The sequence below is a fragment of the Muntiacus reevesi genome, chromosome 19 (assembly GCF_963930625.1).
Source record: "Muntiacus reevesi chromosome 19, mMunRee1.1, whole genome shotgun sequence".
NCBI lineage: Eukaryota > Metazoa > Chordata > Mammalia > Artiodactyla > Cervidae > Muntiacus > Muntiacus reevesi.
The window spans coordinates 26,986,355-27,010,136 of NC_089267.1; the positions used below are offsets into that span (position 1 = coordinate 26,986,355).

Below are 23,782 nucleotides of genomic sequence, written 5' to 3' on the forward strand. Positions count from 1 at the left end.
CTCCCCTTCTTCCTGGATATAATCCAGCCTTTACGAATTTCTGCATGGGGATCGTTACTGGTCTTTGCATGTCTGAAAAAAAATCTATTTTATTTTCATTCTTGCAAGGTATGCCACTCTAGGTTGAAGCTGCCTTCTATAAGCACTTCACCGTCCTAGCCTACTCTATTTCATTTTTGCTGTTAAGAACTTTTCTGATTGTAATGATTAACTATGGTCAACTTGAAATAGGCTACAGGGTACTGAGATATTTGCTTAATCATTATTCTGGGTGGGTGTGCCTATGAGGTATTTCTGGATGAGGTTAACATTTGAATCAGCAGAGTGAGCAAAGCAGACTGCCTGCCCAATGTAATCGCTTCCACTGAAGGCCTTACTGGAACAAAAGGCTGAGTGAGTAAGACAGAATATGCTCTTTGTGCCTGTATTCTGTTAAGGTGTCCATCCATGTCCCCCTACCTTCAGACTAAGACTTGACTGGAACTTATACTATCCGCTCTCCTGCTTCTCAGGCCTCATACTCAGAGCAGAACAACATTATCAGCTCCTCAACAACATTATGCAGCCTCCTGCCTGCAGGGGTTGGGATTTCTCAGTCTCCATAACAACATGAGTCTATTATAATAAATAGTCACAAATAACTTAAAGGGCTTCCCTCATAGCTCAGTCAGTAAAGAATCTGCCTACAATGTAGGAAACCCATATTCAATTCCTGGGTTGGGAAGATCCCCTGGAGAAGGAAATGGCAACCCACTCCAGTATTCTTGCCTGGAGAACCCCATGGACAGAGGAGCCTGGTGGGCTACAGTTCATAGGGTTGCAAGAGTCAGACACGACTTTAGCAACTAAACCACCACCATTATAATAAATAGATATATATTTACATCTAATACATACATATATTAGGTCTTCATCCGTGCCTAATCTGTTGTATAAGCTATATATCAAGTTTTAATTTCTAATTATTATATTTTTCATTTTAGACCATTTTTTTTCAAGTCTGCTTATTGTATTATAGTATCTTATTCCTTAGTCACAAATAAATATATTCACTTCTCTCCAAATAAACTAAACATTTTTTTATGCTATAAAAATAATTCCAATATCTGAATTCTTTATAGTCTGATTGTTGCTTATTGTTTATGCAGACTCTTTCTCATGGTGAATTTCCTTTCCTTGCATGTTTTACAGTTTGGGACTGTGGTCTCATGTCTTTTTTTTTTTTTTTAAAGCGTTTTCCTTGAAGTTACGTGAGACCTGAGTTAAAGTATTTTTTTCTACATAGGCTGTGAATTTGCCTGCACTGGGTATCTGGAGCACTACCAAATTGGTTTGCTTTAAATTCTCAGCATGGGATTTTTCACACTATACAGACTACAGAGCTGCAAACCTGAGTGAGGTTCCACTTTCGGTCGTAAATGATGCAGATATCCCTTTTTCCCTTTGCCACCAGAGGCAAGGCCAAGACTGGCAGGTAATCTTCCTGCCTTCCTTTGAAGGTTAGGGATTGCGATATTATCCTTTGAGCAGACTAAACCTTTATCTCAATCTGATTTCTCAACTTGAGTGGGTCCAAAGTTTCTTTTCTTTTCTCCAGATTACAACTCTTTAAAACAGAAACTGTGAATCACTAGGAAACCCAGGGAAGTCTCTGGGTACAGGACTAACCTGCCTCTAGACCTGTGATTCTCATTGTTCTGGGTTCATGAAGTATTCTCTTATTTGCCAATACAAACATTCACTTAAAAAGACTTTCGAAAATATTTTATTCTACATTTTAGGGTGCTGCATCCTAAGATTTTTTTTAAAGGACATTAAGCCTTCGATAGTGTCAGTAAAGGGAGTTCTAAGTTTCAATAATTTTTGATCCAAGTAATAGCAAGATATTCATTTCACTCAGTCATTTTAAAAAATGTTCAATAATACAAAGGCATTCTTCTTTAACGGAACTTATTTTAACTTGCAGATCCCTATTCTTCCTTCATAGCAGAAAATAGTCTTGTGTTACAAAGTAAAATCGTTACTTCCACATTAAAATTTCTTCTCTCTGGTGTACATTTCCAACCAATTCACAATCAACCACAAGATTCATTTTTCCAGGAGATGTAAGGCCTGATATTAAGCCTCAATATTACAAGCTGACCCAGTATCTAAAAAACTAGAAGGGCTTCAAATGGCTGAATCATAAGTTTCCCTGCACACTCTGCTCCTGTGGATAATGTATGCTAGCTAAATAACCCTCTTTATCAGAGGCACCACCCACAGCTCCTGCGTATCCCTGAGTGGTGGTTTGTGGTTTCCTATCAGCCAACAGAATTATTCAGACAAGTCAATCACAGCCTCTTGTGAGAACCAGAAGGCACCACACCCTCTCGTTACTATCAAGTCCGCCTCCCACAGTCCTTGGTTTTTTACTCTGCTACTAAGTACAGCACCCATAAGACTCTGCATAGCACACAGCGTCCTTCTCCCTGGGCTGTGAATATACGTGACTAATCGTGTGCTGTTGTGTGTTTAGCCATCCCCATACCCTCAAGACACTAATCTTTCCCTAATCAGTGACGTGAATAAGAGGCAATAAAAACCCTGCTGTCGACACAGAGAACAGATCTATGGACAGAGGGGATGGGGGAGGAAGGAGAGGGTGGGATGTTTGGAGGAAGTAACATGGGAACATATACACTACCATGTGTAAAATAGACAGCCAATGGGGATTTGCCGTATGGCTCAGAGAACTCAAACCAAGGCTGTGTAACAACCTAGAGGGGTGCGAGGGGGAGGGAGGTGGGAAGGAGGTTTAAGAGGGGGGGGACGTAGGTATCCCTATGGCTGATTCATGTTGACGTTAGGCAGAAAACAACACAGTATTGTAAGGCAATTATCCTTCAATTAAAAAGAAATAAATTTAATTTAAAAAAAACCCTCTGCTGTCAGGAACCACACAACATACCCAATTGAGGACAGCTAGTCAGTTTTAATTAACCATTCTCGGTCAACTTATCTGCTCCCATGATACGATGCAGGTTGCCTGAGATGCAACCAGCGATTTCTGGCAGGTCTGAACTGCTCTCTCTTGGCCCCTATATGCGCCGTCTCCTAGATGAGAACTCTGAATTGACCATACCCAGCACGGACAGTACTGAGCGACTGGGCTGAACTGAACTGAGCACAGTGGTGCTGGCAGGTTTAGTCCGTATCTGGCAGGTGGTCTCCGAGGCTCCCACCTGGAAAGGCGTGAAAACACAGCACCATAACCAGTTGGGACTTCAGCCTTGTTTACCTAGGTCACCGAGTCTAGCCGGGTGACTGTCCCTGGCTGCCTGGAGAACTAGACGGACACTGTAACTGCACGCTTGTGAGACAGGCCCAGAGACCACCTTTGTGAGGTTTGTGAGAAGAAAGGAGCCCGCCACCCGCCACAGAACGAAGCACGTATCCCAGTGATGCCGCTCACCAAAGGGCAGTGGCCTTGCCGGCTGCCTGCGCGGTCACGTGCCTTGCTGCAGTTGCTGTGCTCTCCTGACCCCCAGGGTTATCGAGGAGCACACGGTGGCCTGTGGCCCAGGGGCTGGTGAAATAAAAAAGGGTGGGGGAGGGAGGAAGGAGCCCTTGGTACTCAACGGCTGTGCTGTGCTTCATCGCCCAGTGGCGTCTGACTCTTTGCAACTCCATAGGCTGCAACCCGCCAGGCTCCTCTCTCCATGGGGATTCTCCAGGCAAGAACACTGGAGTGGGTTGCCATGCCCTCCTCCAGGGGGTCTTCCCAATCCAGAGATCGAACCCAAGTGTCCCATACTGCAGCTGGATTCTTTACAGTCTGAGCCACCAGGGAAGTCCAAGAATACTGGAGTGGGTAGCCTATCCCTTCTCCAAGGGACCTTCCCGACCCGACCCAGGATTCGAACTTGGGATTCGCGTTGCAGGCAGATTCTTTACCAGCTGAGCTACCAGGGAAGCCCCATCCACTGCTCTCCTGAAGCAAAACCCATCACCACGGCACCGAGGCTTTGCTCAGTACTGCTGCTTTCCAGAACACCAGGGGGCTGAGCTTGCAGTCAGGGGCCTCACGGCCTCCATGCGAGTCATGGATAAAATGACTCTACTTGATGTGGACACTTACCAGAGGGATACTGACACTCCCTGGAGGAAGCGGTGCCCACTGATAAGGAAGGCCATTTGGCTCCTGAGCCTTTCCCCAGAACCACCCAGAAGGTCTGCACCACTGGTGATTGTGCAGACACAAACTGAAAACTGCAACTGTACATGGCTAGAAAATAAAAATATTCCCAGGAAATTGGCACAGAGGAAAAGAGAAAAGAAGAACAAGACAGGAAGCCCACGAGCTAGGAAAGGGACCATAGCAGAGAATGGTTTTGATCCATCATGCTTGGGTTGTAGGCCCAGCACTCTTCCCCTGGACCACTCTGCTGCCTATGTCTATGGCAACAAAGCTCCTGACTCTTGGGATCATAGGGGAACCCTTGTGGTATTAGGAAGAGGTTAATTCAAACCCAGTCTAAGCCCAGGGTCTTAAAACCATATAAATCAACCATTTCAACTCTGACATTACTAATTTGAGGGTCTCTGGAGGAAGTAACTTACAAATGTAATCAAGGTAGAGAAGATCATCCCTCACCCCCAAGTATATTTAGTGACCAAAAACAATATAAACAAAATAAGGAAAGAAAGAAACCTTGATACAAAAACAACCTAAAACAAAGGTCCACAATTTGACCCAACTGAAAATTCAGAATTTACTGATTGAATTTACATAGCGAATGATGAGAATTCACTCATCATTCAAAGGCTCCTATGCCTTTTCAAATGGGCTTAAATTAACTCGAATATCTGCTGAAATTCACCAAGTGACAAACCTTTATGTCTTTAGCCAATATTAGGGCTAAAATTACAATTATACCTGAGAATCCCATTAATCTAAACATCATATCTCCCATAATGGGGTATTTTCTTAGGAGAGTCACTGAACATAAAAGAGAGGACAAATAGGTATGCTTCACCTTAAACTTCAGAACTTTTTGTCTTGCTTAAATTCCCCACGGTTATAGCACTCATTGCTCTAAAATATCTCATAGGCATGGACATGGACACCCTGACCCAATGAAAAATAAATGAAAATCAAATTAAGGCTTTGACACTTATAAATTGGCTTGACAAAATAAGAACCCATGACTTCCCCCACCCCTTCCCCCAGTTAAAATAGTTAACATGACTCAAGGTAATTTAAAACAAGGTCTACACGGATTAAAAATTGCTATATAAGAGGAACTGAGTGAAGGGTTGTTATCCCCACTGCTTCTCCATTTAACAGTCCTTTTTGGCCTGTTCTTAAATGTGGAACAGAAGAACGGTACCCCAAAGTGGAGTGCTGCAACAGTAAAACCATGGTCCCATCCCAATAAGGCCTCTATACCTAACAACTTGATTATTTAAATTGCTGACTTCATCCAGTCAGCAACTGGTAAACATTTTGCTCCTATAAATTTGGCTAAGAGAATATGTTCTGTACAATGCCTAGTTCAATAGCCTCTCAGCCATGGTTTGCCTTTACCACTGAAGGAACACAATCCACCATATATACCCATGCAATACTTCAGCATCCTTGCATTGCGCCCAGTCTCCACAGGCAAGATCTTAGCTATTCACCTTTCTCCAGGTATGACATAATATCAGTGACATCCTTCAAGGAGATTTGTTTGCGATACTCACTAAGGACATACAAATGCTCACAAAAAGGGGATGAACCATTGTCCCATACACAGTGTAAGGCACTGCCTCTGCCATTAAACTCCTGAAAGTTATTAGGTACATGGAAGGTTCCCAGCCATAACCTCAAGTAGAGCTGCCCTCTCGTGGTTCCAACCTCAGGATATTTAGGGTCCATGCCTATTTAAACCACACTGTGTCCTTCTTGAGGTTATTTCAGTCACTCCTACACCTCTCTGGGGGCCTGGGAACTCCATGAAGCAGTGCTCAGCCCCATCTGCTGAAGCTCACCATTGCTTCTCTGTCTCTCTAAGGTTATAGAAGGTAAGAAACTTCTTTAAGATGCTCAGTTTCCCTGGGAATCAAGACCTAGTTCTTTCTACACTTCGATTTCCTAACCCCATTCAAATTTCCACTGCTTAATCCTCCTCTGGCTCAACTCAGGGCGTCCTGGGCACCACCCCGAAGAATCAGACAATGCCGAGAGCCTCCTCACATCTTGAACACTTCTCCTACCAGGCAGTCAATGATTCAATTTCCTCCCAGAAACAGGAACTCATGTCATCAAATACTCTCTCCCATTCTAAGGTCTGTTCTCCGTTCTCTGGTCTCACACAACTCAAAAAAGATTTTTCTCCCCAAAAAGTCAAATTATTTGCAAATAACAATTTGTTTTCATTTTTAAAAGTTAATCAAAAAGTTAGTGAACTTTTAATCTAGATGATACCAGTCCTCAGGGAACAGAATCTATAGAAGGCATTAAAAGAAGTATAAAGAAGTAAAAAAAATCTTAGTTGATAATTAACATAATTATCATCTATATGCATTTAAAAGAGCTACTCTCAAAAGAGTCTTTACTTAGCAAGGTAGAAAACTGCCTCATATACATTATTTTATTTAATCCTTATAACAAATGTCAGAGATATAGAAGGGTGGGGATTATCTCAATGAGGTGACTGAAATTCTGTCTTCCAAATGTTAGAAACATTCTTTAAATTAGGATTTAAAGCCCCGTTACATGTGATTCCAAAACATGGGCTTTTAATTATTTCATTATATTTCCTCCTTTTTAGAATCCTAGATCCTTATAAAGTGAGAAGAGATTACAATAGAACAGCAGGGCTTCCCAGGTGGTGCGAGTGGTCAAGAATTCTCCTGCCAATGCAGGAGACGCAGGAGACGTGGGTTCGATCCCTGGGTTGGCAAGATTCCCTGGAGAAGGAAATGGCAACCCACTCTAGTATTCTTGCCTGGGAAATCCCATGGACATTGAGAATACATGACAATAGAATAAAAGTAATTGGAGTAGTGAAGCTAGGAATCTAGAAGTCACATAAAACTCACCTACCATGCCACTTACCGTATACGTATTTTCTCTCCCAGAACAACATATTTTCCATAAGGTTAAACCAAACTCAAAATAGTATTCAAGCAATTCATCTGATATAAAAACGTTAATTCAGTTTTGAATCTTAAAAATGAAGATCATATGATTGAAATAATATGGATAAGTGTGAATAAAAATTATTCTTCATACTTCTTAATAACTATTATATAATATACCTATTCAGTATAATTATATAATTTGTGAACACACACATTCAGATGCCTTTAAATCTTTTTACAGATTAAAATGGAAGCAAATTCCTATGGCATGTGATATGATTTTATCTTATTTAATTACTGTTATTTTTAGTTGTGTCACAACAATTAGCAGAATTCACTGAAAATAGAGGTCAGTATAAATCTTTCTTTACATATTCCAAGATTTTTTGGTTTGATTTTAGACTTTATTAATTTTTTGCTGTACTTTTTCTTTGTCATTGTTTTGGTTAAAATACGAAAATAAGTTTGTACTATGCAAAGACATTTTCTGATTACTAAGTAGAGAAGATCCCAAAGGATGCAGCAAAGGAAACCCACTATTAGATTCCTTAGGAGCAACTGACAGTTGACTGCACTGTATTCTCCAGATCTTTTAATCATTTTTATACAGCAAGACAGATAAAAACGCATTTTAGTATAGAATTCTGAACTCTCCCTTTGAAAGCTATAATTATGATTTGGTGACCTTCTCCAAGCTGTCTTAGTTATACACACGCTGGCCCGAGTATCCTTTTATTCAGTAACTACTAAATGATCGAGCACTTGCCTTACCCATCTGCTCTAACAGTGACCTCTTTTGAATTTTTTTTTTAATGAACTTTAGCTACTGCTTTTTATAGCTTTGCCAACATAATCATATTACATCCTGACACCAGGCAGTGTAAATTAATTCCTCTTCTTTGTTATGAGCCACTCCATAGAGAAAAACTAGATTTTTCACCTTAACACCTGATTAAATTGTGGGAAAAGAAGACCAAAAAAAAAAAAAAAAAGAAACGAGGTCTCTGGGAAAACTGTATCTCACCTATACCAGCCTGGAGACTAACACAGTGAATTTAAAACAAATTAACTCAAGATTTTTAAAAAAAATCCTAATGAGGGAAAAGCAGGAGAAATATAGAGGAAAGACGGTGGGTAAAAAGTCTATTTACCTAGAATTAATCTTATGCCAGATGAACTAGAGTGGTGTTTCCCAATTGCTCAGAAGGCTCACATGGGAAGTTTGTTAACAATACAGACCCTCCCAGGGCCCTCCCTAGAGCCTCAGATCCTGGGTGTTTGACACCATATGTATTGCAAATACCCTAGGAGATTCTTACTATTATACAAGCCTGAGAACAACTGAACTGGAATAAAAGTTAGGTCAGAGTCTCCTCCATCTTTCTTTAATAATACACAGAAAAAAAATCCATAAATGATGTTGCTTCAAGGTCTAACAGTATGTATCACCCAAAAGAACAGACTGTTTACTGCTGGTTTTAGCAAAGTATACCAACACATACACACAGCCTTGGAGATCTACTTATCCAATTGCAGACCCTGTTAAAATCACCTTGTAGTAAATTAAAAATTAAATTAAAAAACTAACTTCATCCAGACCTGCTCTATCAGGTGATGGCCCTGGCTATACAGGTCATCCTCTGGACTGGTTCTTTTACCTTTTACTCTGATAACCAGCCCTAAAGTTAACCACTAAATCAGTTTAATATGGTTTTCCGTAAATGTTCTATGTTGGTGAATTGTTTTACCTCCGGAAGATCATACCTCCTGGTAGGCAGGAACAATAGGGTCTAAGTATGGACAGTGGATAGTAAGTCTTCAATGAGTGCTTTTTGGGTGAACTTCTCATGGATCTGACCATGCAGTCCCCATCATATGCAGATTCTATCTGTGCAGATAGGAAGCTCATGTTATAGAATTTGGTTAAAAAACAACAACAACAACTCTGTATCGGCATTTTAAGCATTGCTGCTTTAATTAAACCCTATGCTGGCAGTGTTCCTGAGCCAAGCAAGACCTTTCAAGTCATCCTGTCACTCTGATCCATTTCACATCAGACTTTTTACTGTTATCCTTTGAGATTTGATTAAAGATAATGATTAATTTTAGTATGGAAAACATTCCCCCAATTCCATTGTAATTAAAATAACTGAAGAAAGTACTAAAGAGCTGACTTTTTCATTTATCTCAGTTTGCAATAAACTCAAGAGAACTGTCATTAGAGAAAATTCTCAAAGAGCCACATTAGCAGGGAAAGGAAGCATGGATAGATATACGGATACAATAAAAATAGCAGAAACAATTATTCATTAAAGCTTGTTGACCCTGGAGAGTCATTTTGAGAGGCCAGAAGATCCTAGATGTTATCGACTAAGATACCTCTAAGTCACTCAAAGAGATTGTTAAAAAAAAAAAAAAAAAAAAAAATGGACTAAGAGAAAGGCAAGATTGAAGATCTCATTTGATTCAACTCTGTATTTGGGGAAACATCACTTACAGACATGTATCTCTTAAATAAAAAAAATCAGAAGTAATCTTTTGAAATGTGGTCAATATAAAACAGCTGTTTATAACAAGACAAATACTGAGAAAGAACGTGTGTGTGCTCAGTGGCTCAGTCATGTCTGACTCTCTGTGACCCCATGAATTGTAGCCCACCAGGTTCCTCTGATCATGAGATTTTCCAGGCAAAATTACTGGAGTGGGTTGTCATTTCCTTCTCCAGGGGACCTTCCTGACCCAGCGATAGAACCTGGGTCTATCTCCTGGGTCTCCTGCATTGGCAGGCAGCTTCTTTACCACTGAGCCACCTGGGAAGCCCCAAGAAAGAAACTAAAAGTGAAAGTCACTCAGTCGGGTCCAACTCTTTGCGAACCCATGGACTATGTAGTCCATGGAATGCTCCAGGCCAGAATACTGGAGTGGGTAGCCTTTCCCTTCTCCAGGACATCTTCCCAACCCAGGAATGGAATCCAGGTCTCCTGCATTGTAGGCAGATTCTTTACCAGCTGAGCCACAAGGGAAGCCCAGGAATGCTGGAACAGGTAGCCTATCCCTTCTCCAATGGATCTTCCCGACCCAGGAATCAAACAGGGGTCTCCTGTATTGCAGACGGATTCTTTACCAACTGAGCCATCAGGGAAGCCTGAAGCCCCAAGAATGAATACTTAAAGGCAGAGAGTAAGGGAGACACGGTATGAACATATTCTGGAGAACAATTCCATTATAACAGTAAGTTCAGCCTCTGGTCAACTGCAGACTCTCCCAGACCAAATGCTTTGCATCCTTTACCATCTTCCCTCATCAATTTCCTTCTGCTTCTGCCATAGACCTTCCCATGCCCTCTTCACTTTCATCCTACTCAAACTAGCTTTTGGAAAATAATTACTTAATTCATTCACAGGAATATGATCTGTGTGTGGTTCCCTACAAGGACAATCCCAGACAAAGTCTCAGACCAAAGAAGCAAATTGTTAATGGTGGCACTTCCACAAATTAGCTAATGGATAAGGAGTGGCATTTGAGAATGATGTGGAAAGATTTTCCTAAATTATCAGCATTTTATCTTCTGCCTATTTGTAAGGTTGGTGGGGGTATTGGAGTCAAACCTATGTTCTTGATACCACAATTTGCATGACATTGGCCAGATTCTTTAGCTTCTTTGAAGCCTAGTTTCTCTAATGGATGCCATGCAATGTTTATTCAATGACTAAAGTATCCCTTTATTTTTTATTTGCAGCATAAGCAGGAGAAACTAGATTTCTACAGTTCTATTTCTAGTAACTAAGTAGCTTTCAGTTGTTACCTATTTCACTCCTCTTACCTCACATGCTTAAGGCTATCTAAATGTCCCAATCATTTATTAAAAATAGCCAGGAACAAAAGGGGAAATCAGTGATTAAAGCATATTCTAGTTCATTCATAAGCCAATTTGTTTCAACTTTTGAGAACCTAGAACCTCTTATACAGAGTGCAGTAAGTCAGAAAGAGAAAAACAAATTATCGTATATTACCGTGTGTATATGGAAACTAGAGAAATGGTACTGATGAACCTAGACCCAGGGAAGGAAAGGAAACTGAGATATAGAGAATGGACTCGTGGGGGAAGGAGAGCGTGGGACGAATGGATACAGTAGCACTGACATATATACACTGCTGCTGCAGCTGCTAAGTCGCTTCAGCTGTGTGTCCGACTCTGCGACCCCATGGACAGCAGCCCACCAGGCTCCTCTGTCCACAGGACTCTCTAGGCAAGAATACTGGAGTGGGTTGCCATTTCCTTCTCCGATATATATATACTATCATGTGTAAAATAGATAGTTGGTGAGAAGCTGCTGGTATAACTCAGGGAGTCCAGCCTAGCCTCTGTAATGACCTAGAGGAGTGGGATGGGGGTGTGGAGGAAGGCTCAAGAGGGAGCTGATAATATGTCTAATTATGGTTGATCTGCGTTACTATGCAGCAGAAACCAATACAACGTTGTAGAGCAATTTTCCTCCAATTAAAAAAAAATTAAACACCTGTGGACAAGGCATATTTGTTGCAGCAACCTCAAAACTTGGAATCTTCTGAGCTAGATGGATAAATTTTACTAAAACCATTTCACTTGTACTGAAAAGTGTGAGCTTAAAGAAAAACCAAATCAGTATGTGTATGACAGCTCATTTCATTTGAATGATGAGGACTCTGGTTCACGTTACTCTCGTATCACCAGGCAACTGTCCCCAAGTCTTGGAGATGTTCACTCAAATTCCAAGCTACCTACTCCACGTTAGAGTACTGAGGTTTCTGAAAACCTCAAAACCCTGCATGTTGGGCTCTGCAGGACAGTGACGATACATAATCACACATCGGAGGGTACAGAGAAGTGTTCTGGCATTTTCAGAAGCCTCTATCGCAAGTGATAACAGTACATGTGTTCACAGGTTTGGGGATTTTTTTTTGTTTACTTGTTTGTTCTTTACCTATGTGTGTATGTCACTGTCCCCAGCAAAACTTCTCTGAAGCCTGCATAGAAAGCAGAAATACCTGTCTTCTATTAAGTTGAATAGTCTCCATATTTTAAAGCATTTTAGCTGCCTAGATTAAAATTCAAAACCAGTAAATTCTAAATCAGAAGACTTTCTATAGTATGAAAAACCATGTTTCCTTGATGTATTTTTCATTTAAGATATGCTAACCCAATCGAAGCAGAATGTTTTTGCTATTTCTTTCCCCACAGGCATTTGTTCAACTGAGGCCAAGCAGAATGGCCATTTTGGTGCTGTGTTCTATACACGAGGTAAACTGTTTTGAGCTTAAGAATGTTCTCTTTCTTTTAATCCTTTCAATAACCTGACTCCAAATTTATCTGAGAAACATATGTTGAGTCATTCTCATCTCTATTTTTCATATCCACTGTAGTAATTATAACTGTAAATAGAATTTTAAGTCTTCTCAAAACTGCATTTTTAAAATATTAGCTGCACTCTGGCAGTCTCTCCCTTTAGTTTATTCCAGTGGTAACTTCCATTTTTTAAAATTAAGGGTGGTATGGAAACATATGATTCATTTCCTAATTTTATCACCATCTATAACTGGGGCAAGTGACTAACTTCTCATAACACATTTTTAATGACCTGTTAAGTTCAATAGCTGGGTGAAGATTAATAAGTGTGTTTTCTGCACTTAAAAATATATAGAAATATTTCAATAGGCTAATTTTAAAAACTGAAATGTAACATTCTGCACAAGAAACTCAAATGCCTATCTGCCCTTCACCTAATCATGTCTTTTTCCTATTTTACAATTTAATGGAACTGATAGAAAGTCAAATTAATCAATGCTATTAAAAACTGTCAAAAGAAACATAAACAATGACAATCTACAAGTAACTTTGGGATATCTGAGAATTTGGGGCTAGAACTCTGGTCATCGGCAAATTAATAAATGAAAATTAAACAAACAAACAAAAAGCAACCTTGAATTCAAAGAGAGGAAGAAACCATATTATTGGTATGCTAGAGATCCAGTTAATTTCAGAATCAAGTCTAGATATCACATCATTGGACATCTGGGCCAGTACTTATCCCACAGTAGTCATGGTTTCTGACTTTTTTCCAACAATAAAAATTATTTTTTAATATCAGACCACTAGTGGATATGGTGGTTGTAATTTGTAAGCAGAAAAGACCCAGCTTCTGAGGTATATGAGAGAGAAAGGCACCCCTTCTGTTACCCTAGTCTATGGGAGTCAGGGCTTCATGTACTTAGAGGAAAGTTTCTGATAGTAAAGGCTATTAGGGAAACATATGTCCATATCTTGACCTTCAGTGTTGCTTAGAAGTGACTCCTCTTCTTCAATTTTTAATGGAGTGACTCTACATCTTCTTCTTCTTCTTAGAAGTATGTTCTTCTAAGGCTTCATGAAAAGAAAAGCATTCACCCCTTCGGGTGGAAAGTCCTCTTGCTTAGGAATATATTGTTGGGGTGGAAGGAGGTTTATTTAAATGAGAATTCTACTTTGGAATGAAGAGATTCAGATCCTTCCAGTTACTTACTGTTGTAACTTCAAAGTTGTATTCATTGGGGTATAAATGACATATACATATAATATGACATATAACAATCATAACACACACTGATCTTTGCATGGAGAGATTCTAGCCTTGATTCCAGACAAGCAGAACAAGACAGAAGTAATCTTGCCTGCAGAACTTGAGCAGACATCTGAAACAAGGCAGTAGGTTGGACACTAAGGCAAGAGCCAACCAGTAGGGGACCGCTGTGAATGGGCACAGTTAATGGACTCGTGTACTAATGATGCTGAATATCTAGCTCCAGGTGTCCTTTTTCAGCATAATGATTCTCTCCTCTTAACCTCAAGTCTTTGGTAAAGTTTACTTCCCAGCTGGAGCAGTTGGTAAAGATTCCACCTGCTGATGCAAGAGACACAGGTTCGATCCCTGGGTGGGGAAGATCCCCTGGAAAAGGAAATGGCAACCCACTCCAGTATTCTTGCCTGGAGACAACCATCTTAGTAATATCTCAGCATTTGGCAACAAAAGGACAACCTAAGATGACACAGACTAGAAAGAGTTAAAGTAGCATCAAAAAGCTTCCAGAGACATCAGGAAACAGTGAAGAGGGAGACCAGAGCACCAGGCCAGAAAAAGTGACAACTAGCACCCAAAAGACTCACAGAATCTAAGGATTCTCACAAAGGCTAGGTGTGGGGAAAACAAACAAAAAAGACTGTACATCCTGGAGCATGGGAGCTACAAGAACGCTTATTGAGGCAAGATGGCTCCTCAAAGATGACTCCCCAAGAATCTATATTTTTTAGGTATCTGTGGATTGAGAAAATATTTAACAGTTGGAAAGGTACTATGAAATAAATATTTTAAGGAAATTAATTCATATTTGTAGTAATAATCTATATACATTTGAAAATTGTAGTATATATGACTGGGGAAGGAAATAGCAACCCATTACAGTATTCTTGCCTGGGAAATCCCATGGACAGAGGAGCCTGGAGGACTGCAGTCCATGGGGTCCCAAAGAGTCAGACATTACTTAGCAACTGAACAACAACAAGTATGTATATGCTATGGGACGACAGTGTTTGTTTAGACACAGATGTATGGCTTTGTAGACCTCTCTACTAATTCTATAGAATTCCAAAGGACCAGAATCCCCATTATTGGCAAACACTGCCCTGTATCATAAATCATGGCTCTACGGGCCAGCACCCCTGTCTCCCGTAACAACCATAACTTTAATCACTAACATGTCAGCTTTTCTCCACCTATTTTTAGGTGGAGAAATTCCCCCCTTCTTCCATTTGGAATAATAAGGCTATTCAAGTTAAAAAAAAATATTTAACACTTATATAATCTAAGCCCCTCAGATAGCTCTCAAGAGATGGAAAAGCTAGATAACCATGATTGCCAATGTTCAGCAGACCTTTCCAGGGGGTCTCAGAATATAAGCAGAATAAAATGCAAGAATCTCATGATAGATTCCTTGTCACAGTCCCATCATTTTTTCAGTCCAGACTCCTGGGAGCTTCTTTTGAGTATCTACAGCCCACCACCAGTTTCTGGCTGAGGGCTTTCACATTGATGACTTCCTTCCTAGGTCTTATGCAAACCTCACTTATTAGACTGTGATAGTCACATGCAGAGACTCATTTTTGAGGGGAAAAACATAAGCTATCACTCCTTAAAACTCTAAATTATTTTCAGCAAGGCCGAGATGGAAAGTCTCATTTAATTAGCAAGTGCAATAAAGATGTGACATTTAAAAACAAATTATAACACATTTACATCCTTCATTGGAACACTGAATGATGACATATTGTTCTTTTATAGTTGCCATTTCCAAGTTTTAATTGCCTTGGTTTAATTGGTTTAATCCAAAAAAATGTCAATTCGGTAATTACCCCTATGCTGTTGGAATTAGCTTCGTTTATTGAGCAAAGGAAAACTGACTTCAGATAGGGGAAAGCAAATAAAATATAGTATCAGGGGAAATACTGCATCACTGAAGTATTAAAAAAACAATATTGCATGTGACTGAAACTTAGTTTAATTTACAGGGATCAAAAATATGTTCTTTTTCAATTCTGAACAGTAATATACCAATACATAATCAAACATAAATTAACTAATCCAGAATCATGTTCATTCATTTATAAATTTATTAATTTGCTTGGAAAATATCTACTGAGTATCAATGATATGTGTGGCAGGAACTACGTAACTACCTTCATGGACTCTAATGGGTGAGAAAAAAATAATCAACACAAATCTATGTATGAACACAAACTGTGGTAGGTAAGTCTTAGATGAAAAATTATGAGGACCTGTGTGAGTGAATCAGGACCTGATGCACTAATAATATGAGCTGAGATATGGAGAAAAGAGCAGCTGGTATAGAGGTAGAAAGAGAGTATTTCAAGCAGAAGGCAAGGGCACAGCACATTTCAGGAACTGAAGTAAGGCCCATGTGGCCCAAACACAGAGAAGAAGGTAGGAAATACCATGAGACAGAGTATCTCATCTACAGGGGCTTCATCATCACGGCGTGTTAAGGATTCGGTCTACTCTTCCAGAAGCACTGGGCAGCCACTGAAGTCTTTTAAGCAACCGTGTGACAATCAAATTTGAACTTTAAAAAAGATCATTTTGGTTTCAGCAAATGGAATAGATTGGAAAAGAAGAGTGGATTCCAGAGGTGAGTTTGGAGGCAGTTGCAGGTTTCCAAGTGAGAAATAGTAAATTAGAAAGTAAAGTTTATGCCTTCGATTTAACAACCCAGAAAGTCTGAAGTTATCTGGGTTTCACGAGTGACCTACTTTCACGGAATTAAATGTGTCAGAGATAAAAGGAAAACAGAGTGACAGAATAGAAGGTATGTGTGCTTTAGGATGAAACACACCCAGCTGAGCATCCTGGGCTGAACTTTTGCCTCCGTTCCTTTTTAACTGAGGGATATTATGTGAGGCATTAAGCTCGCTGAGCCTTGGCTCCCACATCTTTTGAGTACACATAATAATACCTCCCACAGTTGAGAAGATTAAGTGGGACAACGTGTGTGATACTGTCAGCATGGAAGGCCAGTTAATGTTGAAGAGCCCAGGACACATTAGCGGGTCTCATCCCCTCCTGTTAGAGATATTCATCTTCCTTTTGAAGCTTGTTCCTCCTCCTGAGTTTTCTCTCTTAGTGAATAGCACCATAACCTACCCAGTTGCAAAAGTCAGAAACCCAGCAGACACCCTTGTCCCTCGCCTACCATGATCATCAAGTCATGCAAAGTCTATCCCCTAAATAGCTCTTGAACTGATGGGCCAACAGCTCTGCTCTGCCTCGTTCACTACCCAGTTAAGGGTGCCTGCCTCTCTAGATCAGATGGCCCTCTTCACTCATTATCCTGCCTCCATTTTGTTGCCCTCTAGTCCATTCTTTTCATACTGTTCATGGGGTTCTCAAGGCAGGAATACTGAAGTGGTTTTCCATTCCCTTCTCCAGTGACATAACCTTGCCAACAAAGGTCTGTCTAGTCAAGGTTATGGTTTTTCCAGTAGTCATGTATGGATGTGAGAGTCGGACTATAAAGAAAGCTGAGCGCCAAAGAATTGATGCTCTTGAACTGTGGTGTTGGAGAAGACTCTTGAGAGTCCCTCAAACTGCAAGGAGATCAAACCAGTCCATCCTAAAGGAAATTAGTCCTGAATCTTCACTGGAAGGACTGATGTTGAAGCTGAAATTCCAATACTTGGGCCACCTGATGCAAAGAGCTGACTCACAGGAAAAGACCCTGATGTTGGGAAAGATTGAAGGCAAGAGGAGAAGGGGATGACAGAGGATGAGATGGTTGGATGGGATCACCAACTCAATGGACATGAGTTTGAGTAAATTCCAGGAGTTGGTGATGGACAGGGAAGCCTGGCGTGCTGCAGTCCATGGGGTCACAAAGAGTCAGACACGACTGAGTGACTGAACTGAACTGAGTCCATTCTTTACCCTAGCTAAGCAAATATCACTATCTCAGTTCTCTGACTACTCCTCCCCTTAAGCCAAGAAAATGTCGCCCAGTTCCTTAGCATGACTAGCCACACCCTCCCTGATCTACACTCTGCTTACTCCCCAGCCTTAGGTCTTGCCACTCCTCTGCTGACCTCAGGTAGGTACGTGAAAGGAACTGCTCCCCATCCAGGGCTTATAACTCCCAGCACACTCCCTTCACCTTCACATTCAGGCCACTGGCTGGAGCATCTCCTTCCAAAGTTTCTCTTGACTAGGTCAACCTCTGCTCAACACTGAGCTTCAGCTCAAGAAACACTTCAGGAGGCATTTTGGCTTCCCTTGACTGTACCCCAAGTACATGGTGGTGGTGGTTTAGTCGCTAAATTGTGTCCAACTCCTGCGACTCCATGGACTGTAGCCTGCCAGGCTATTCTCTGTCCATGGGATTTTGCAGGCAAGAAAATCAGCCTATAACATGAATTTAATTACATGAGTGAATTGAGCAAGCAGTCAAATGAAGTCTAAAGAGGCTGACTGGACTGGCCAAAGTCACATAGGTTAGGCGTGATACCATGAGGAGAAGACCCAGGTTTTTAGCTACATGTTGCAGTGTTCCCTTCTCTCCATCATACTGGCATTTGCCTTATTAATCTCATTGCATTTGCTCTCTTCATTAACCCTTCAAAACATTCTCTTCATGTGGTTGCAAAATGTTGTGCATTTAGACTGAGAGTTACAGTTTTTACACTCAAAGCTGACCAGTGTCGCCTCTTCCCAAAAGGCCTTCCTGGGCTCCCCTAAAAAGTAGTAGCCACGGCTCCTGTGATGTTCTCGAGCACTCCGGTAGCATCTTTTATACTGTCCTCCCTCCTTGTGATCCTGTGAATTTTTCTGAAACTAGGACCATGCTGGATTCATTTGATACCTCTGATAGCCAAGACTGATCTTGGGACACAGTACTTAACATTTGTTGAATGTAATGGCTTCCCTGGTGGCTCAGATGGTAAAGAATCTGCCTGCAATGTGGGAGACCCAGGTTCAATCCCTGGGTTGGGAAGGTCCCCTGGGGAAGGGAATGGCAACCTACACCAGTATTCTTGCCTGGAGAATCCCATGGACACAGGAGCCTAGAGGGCTACAGTCCATGGGGTTGCAGAGAGTGGGGCACGACTGAGTGACTAACACACATACACACACATACACACACACACACATACAAAGAGAGAGAAAATGGCTCTTCAGAGCTGAACAGTGTCCAAATAAGAGCAACTAAAGTGATGCCAAGGAAAAAAATGATGCAAGAAGGCGGACTAATATGATGATTGCTCTGCCATCTAGAGATCTGGAGTTTGGAAAAAGGCACAGTTGGTTCTGCTAAGATGAAGAATCAAGAAGGCAATTGAGATGATGGTGTCACTGCTGGAACAGGCTGCCTCTCCTGGTGAGAACCTCAGTCCCTCAGTGACCTTCCTGTTGCTTTTTATTCAGGATGAAGAACTGGAGTCAGAAAAGAAGCAGCTCACTTTCAGACAGCTGGACAGGTAAGTAGGAAAGCTGAGTCACAGAGTGCTTTCTGCACCTGCTGGGAAGCCTACGTACAGTCAACGCTAGAAGAACTGGTTTCAAAGGTGTCACAGGTTCCTGACGTGGCAGTCAGCTGATGTGATGGAAATGGAACTGAGCTGGGGGTAGAAATCCAGGTGTTGATCCAAGACTGCCCATGGCCTTGGGCAAAGCTCTGGGCCTCATTTTCCTGCTCTGTGAGATGAGAGGTTTGAACTAGATGGTTTCCTATAGTACTCTCTCATGAAGAAATTCTTCAATAAAGGGAGCAAGCACTTGGATTTACTAATGCAGCTATACAACCAAGGGTAAGAAGACTGTAAATCTGGGTAATGACTGCAAATGCAGACATCTAACCTCATCCTTTTCACTTCTGTAACTTGAATATGTTGAAACGCATATTCATAATGATATTCCCTCATCCACATACAGTGAGCACAGCCAAAAGTTTTATGAATAAAAAATTAGAGATACAGTAAGGTTATAAAGCAGCAGTTTGCAAATATCAAAATCAGTGTGGCAACTTATGAAAAACAAGCTCTGATGCCTTGCACCAGACCTACCAAATCAGAATCTTTAAGGTGGAACCCTGGGTATGATTTTTTTACAAGGCTGTCATGTGCCTTTGGTGATCAACTAATTTGGGGCTCATTTACAAAGGAAAAATAGTGTTTTTCAAAGGGTAGCCTGTAGATCATTTTCATGTAAATTATCTAAGATGCTTGGCAAAAATATCTGGGAAGATGGCCCCAAATCTGCATTTTAACAATTCTTTCAGTGATTTTACAAATAGCTTATATATGCTGACAAATGAAATAATCATACAGGCAAGACCTCAAAGTCTACTGAACAATATAGTGAAGACAGGAAGTTCTGACTGCAACAGAGGTCTATTCATCATTATTATTTCTACCGTATTTCATCATCTTGTTTTACTCCCATAACAAAACTGTGATACAAGCACTTTTACCCTCATTTTACTGATAAACTGAAGCAGCAGAGAGTTCAGGTAATTTCTCTAAAACCATGAGATTCATAAATGGATACAGGAGAACTGAAAAATAATGCCACACAGCTAAAGAACAGCCTATACTGCTATAGAATGTGGAATTAAAGAGTTCAGTACAACCTTTTAATTAAACCATCTGCTGAGGATAAGAAAAGATTGCAGGTTAGCAATATGCCTCAGTTCCTGGCGGTTGGCTTTATTACCGACATCACAAATGTTTACGTCATTAAAAATAATCACAGATTAGCCAAGACGTAAGGACTAGTAACTAATAAACAACAATATTTAAGGGATGCCCTAGGATCCTAAAATGATCCAAGGTAGTCATCACTTCTAGTCAACAACCTTTGAAACAAGTATTAGCTGATGGGAAGCCCAGAAATATGCTGTCCAGGGTCTCACCCACTTGGTGAGGAGCCCAATCACCTCCAGACCTTAATTATCTGACTCTGCTTCATTAATCTATCTTTATACCATGGACCCTAGACTGTATGCCTTTCAACATGCTAGAATCAGACTACATGAGACTCGAAATATCTTTCAGGGAATACAATATAAAATGCTATTACTACAAACACATTTTTTTAGGACAAAACTCTCTGCCCCCATTGATTCATCTCAATTTGTCTAACAAAATATGTTTGTGAAGAGATATGCTTGTCTTGATCTCTTGCTACACTGAAGTGAAAAGGATCTCCCAGATGCCCCATTCCTGCGTTGACCAGTACTTGGCATCACACAATAGATGATATTTCATAAATACGATGAAACCAAATGGATCATAGCTATCATGAGCTCTAACTTTGATTTTTTTAAAAACAACTCACTAAAATCATTAATGGAAAAGACAAAGTTGTCCAAAACCGTACAGTTTTTAACAGAATTCAAATTCTTCTCCTTTCCTCTGTTCATATCCTACTCTTTCCCTCTTCCTTTCACATTGATGTTACAGCCTTTCTAAAATATGTGAACACACAGATATTTTCACAAAGGGGAAAAGTAAGAAAAATGACATTAAGAAAGAGAAATGGCAAAAAAAATAACTAAACATTCAGTAGTTGTTGATAGATTTGTTGAAGGTTTTCTGACTGAGGATTTGTTTTCCTTGTTTTGTTTTTTGAAAGGTGACTTTTGTGTGTCCTTTGCTCCCATTCAAATTTTGCATGCCAACTCAGATTGTATCACTGTATCTCGTCAAATGTTTTACTGAAGGAGCCATTTCTTCCACAAAATCAGTATCTAATTTCCTAAATAAAGAAGAAGAAAATACTTACAAATCTCTGATTAAAATATGCTGCTATTTCTAAGACAGGTTTAGGAAGAAACTCTGACAAACCCTTTTTCCTGTAAATCAAAAAAAAAAAAAAAAAAAAAAAAGACTATGAAAAACCAGATAAGGTGAAAATCCATTTTGATCATCAAATTTCAATCATTTTGTCCTTTTCTAACTTAAAACTGGTAAACACCATGACTTGTTTGACTTTCTTGAGAAAAGCAGAATCTCCAATTCTACCACAAAATTTTCTATTAAAAGTCAAAAGGGTTCATTTCACCAAGTGTTAGTACCTAGAATTGCCAGCTACAAAATGCGATTATACTACAACAGTGCAATTAGGGATTAATGTCAAGTTGAGAAAGTCATCACGCAAGATCCCCTCTCTGTGCTCTAGAACACTCTAGTCTATCTCTACTGTTGAACCTATCACTTATATTGTTAATTTCTGATTAGTGTCTGCCTTCTCACCCCCTACCTCGCACAAGTTTCTTAAAGCCTTTTGAGGGCACAGACTGTGATTCATTCACCTTGCACATGGTAGGAGGGATGCAATAAATATCAGTTGAATGTCAAGGTTTGTGAGGTGCTTTTCAGACTCAGAGCTGCTTGAACACATACTTATCACTGCGTAAGAATTTTAAAACCCAGAGCAGACATCTTTCAACTGCGTTTCTCTACTCAGCTTCCTATATGGTTTTCTCTGTTCCTCTCACTGTGTATCTGAAACTGTTTTCCTTCAAATGAGTCCCATTTGTTCAGATGAGATAAAGGGAACTGAGAAGAGGAAGAGAAAAATAAACGAACAAATGATCATATGGGAAGTAGTAACAACGTAAAAATTTTACAAGCTTCAAAATTTATGTAATATAATGTAAATTAGCACCCCAAAAGAGCAAGATCAAGAAAAATACTTTTGTAGTCCTAATTTTTCAAACATTTGCTTATGGCTCTCAGCAAAGATCTAGTAGAAACTGCAAATAGGAAACCAGTTTAAAATCAGTTAGGTAAAACTTAATACTGTTATTCATGTCTTTAAAATGTATATTTAATAAATCTCTGTAATTTTACATCTTTTCCAGGATTAAATTTTGTTTTTATTTTATGAATTTCCACCTGTCTCTTCCTATTTTACTAGAATCAAAAGAAAGAAAGAGTGACAGTTATTCTTCCCCTCTTCACTTTTTTGCAGCTTATGCTATAATTCAAACATATTCATGCAACGGACTTTAAAAATAATATCCATATGAATTTTTTATTCTTCACAGACATCAAAATTCAGATTTATGGGTGATATGCTAAACACAAATACACTAAAGATTAAGAGACTGAGACTGTCTACTTATCCTTTAAACTATCAATTATCAAAAACTACCAACAACAACAACAAAAAAAAACTACCAACAAAAGAAAAGTAATTTCTGAAAAGGCTTTAAGAACAGTGGCATGCCTTTAACATCACCAACAAATTGTTTTGAGCACACATCTCCTATTTACAAAAATTCATGTTTATAAATTATAAGTACCACTCTTCTAATGAAAAACATAATTTGTTATATTATCATTGATATATGTTAAATACATTAACAGAAATTTAAATCAAATAAGAATACTGTAAATACAACTAATTGTTCTACTATGTTCTTCCTGAACTTCCAGGTTGGATGCAGAATTTAGAAGACCTTGCTACTATACAAGATTTAATTTTCCCTCCATTATCTCCTGTAAATGCAGTTAAATCTAGGGAAAACCTGGTGATATACATATAACAACTAAGAGATTCCCAAGGGAAAAAGGCCAGTGGTTTCAGCAAAGGTTATTACAGGCTTTGCAAGAGGAGCAGGTCAAGATGTGGGTGGATCAGCAGAAATTCATCATATTAGCATACACGCACAGGGTTGTGAATTAGCATAGATCTTGCAAATCAGCTAGTTCAGTGATTTTCAAACTATTTTAACATATTTCTTTCCGAAATGAACTCTTCAGCAGGTGGCCAATATGTAAGACAGATACAAACAGAGCGGCTCCGGCTAAAACAGCTTCAGTCTCTACCCACTCTGTCTTCTTTCACCTCAACTCTCCCTCCATGAGTGTAGTTTGAAAATTACTTGACAACACCGCCATTTTAGAGATAAGGCTACCATGCTGAAGAGGGAACAAGCGTAGCTGTTATAAGACAATGAAATAGATAAAGCAGCTGAATGATCGGTCCCGAACACTGGACTGTCTTCCTTGTAGATGCCCCTGCCTTATTTTCACGGACTGGCTTCCCTGCACATCCCCATCAGATCTCATTTGCAAACATACATTTTTAAA

At 39.9% G+C, this 23,782-nt stretch overlaps 1 protein-coding gene across 4 annotated transcripts in view; it reads right to left on the reverse strand.

Moving 5' to 3' along the window:
- Positions 1-23,782, reverse strand: part of PKIB (cAMP-dependent protein kinase inhibitor beta) — a 110,651-nt gene that overhangs the window by 20,508 nt on the left and 66,361 nt on the right. For 2 of the 4 annotated variants that reach the window (XM_065911466.1, XM_065911468.1), the window contains one exon: positions 21,468-21,537. The exons of the other annotated variants lie outside the window; for them this stretch is intronic. The gene's annotated coding sequence lies outside the window, so the exon portion shown is untranslated. The remainder of the gene's footprint in view (positions 1-21,467; positions 21,538-23,782) is intronic. 4 annotated transcript variants of the gene reach the window in all.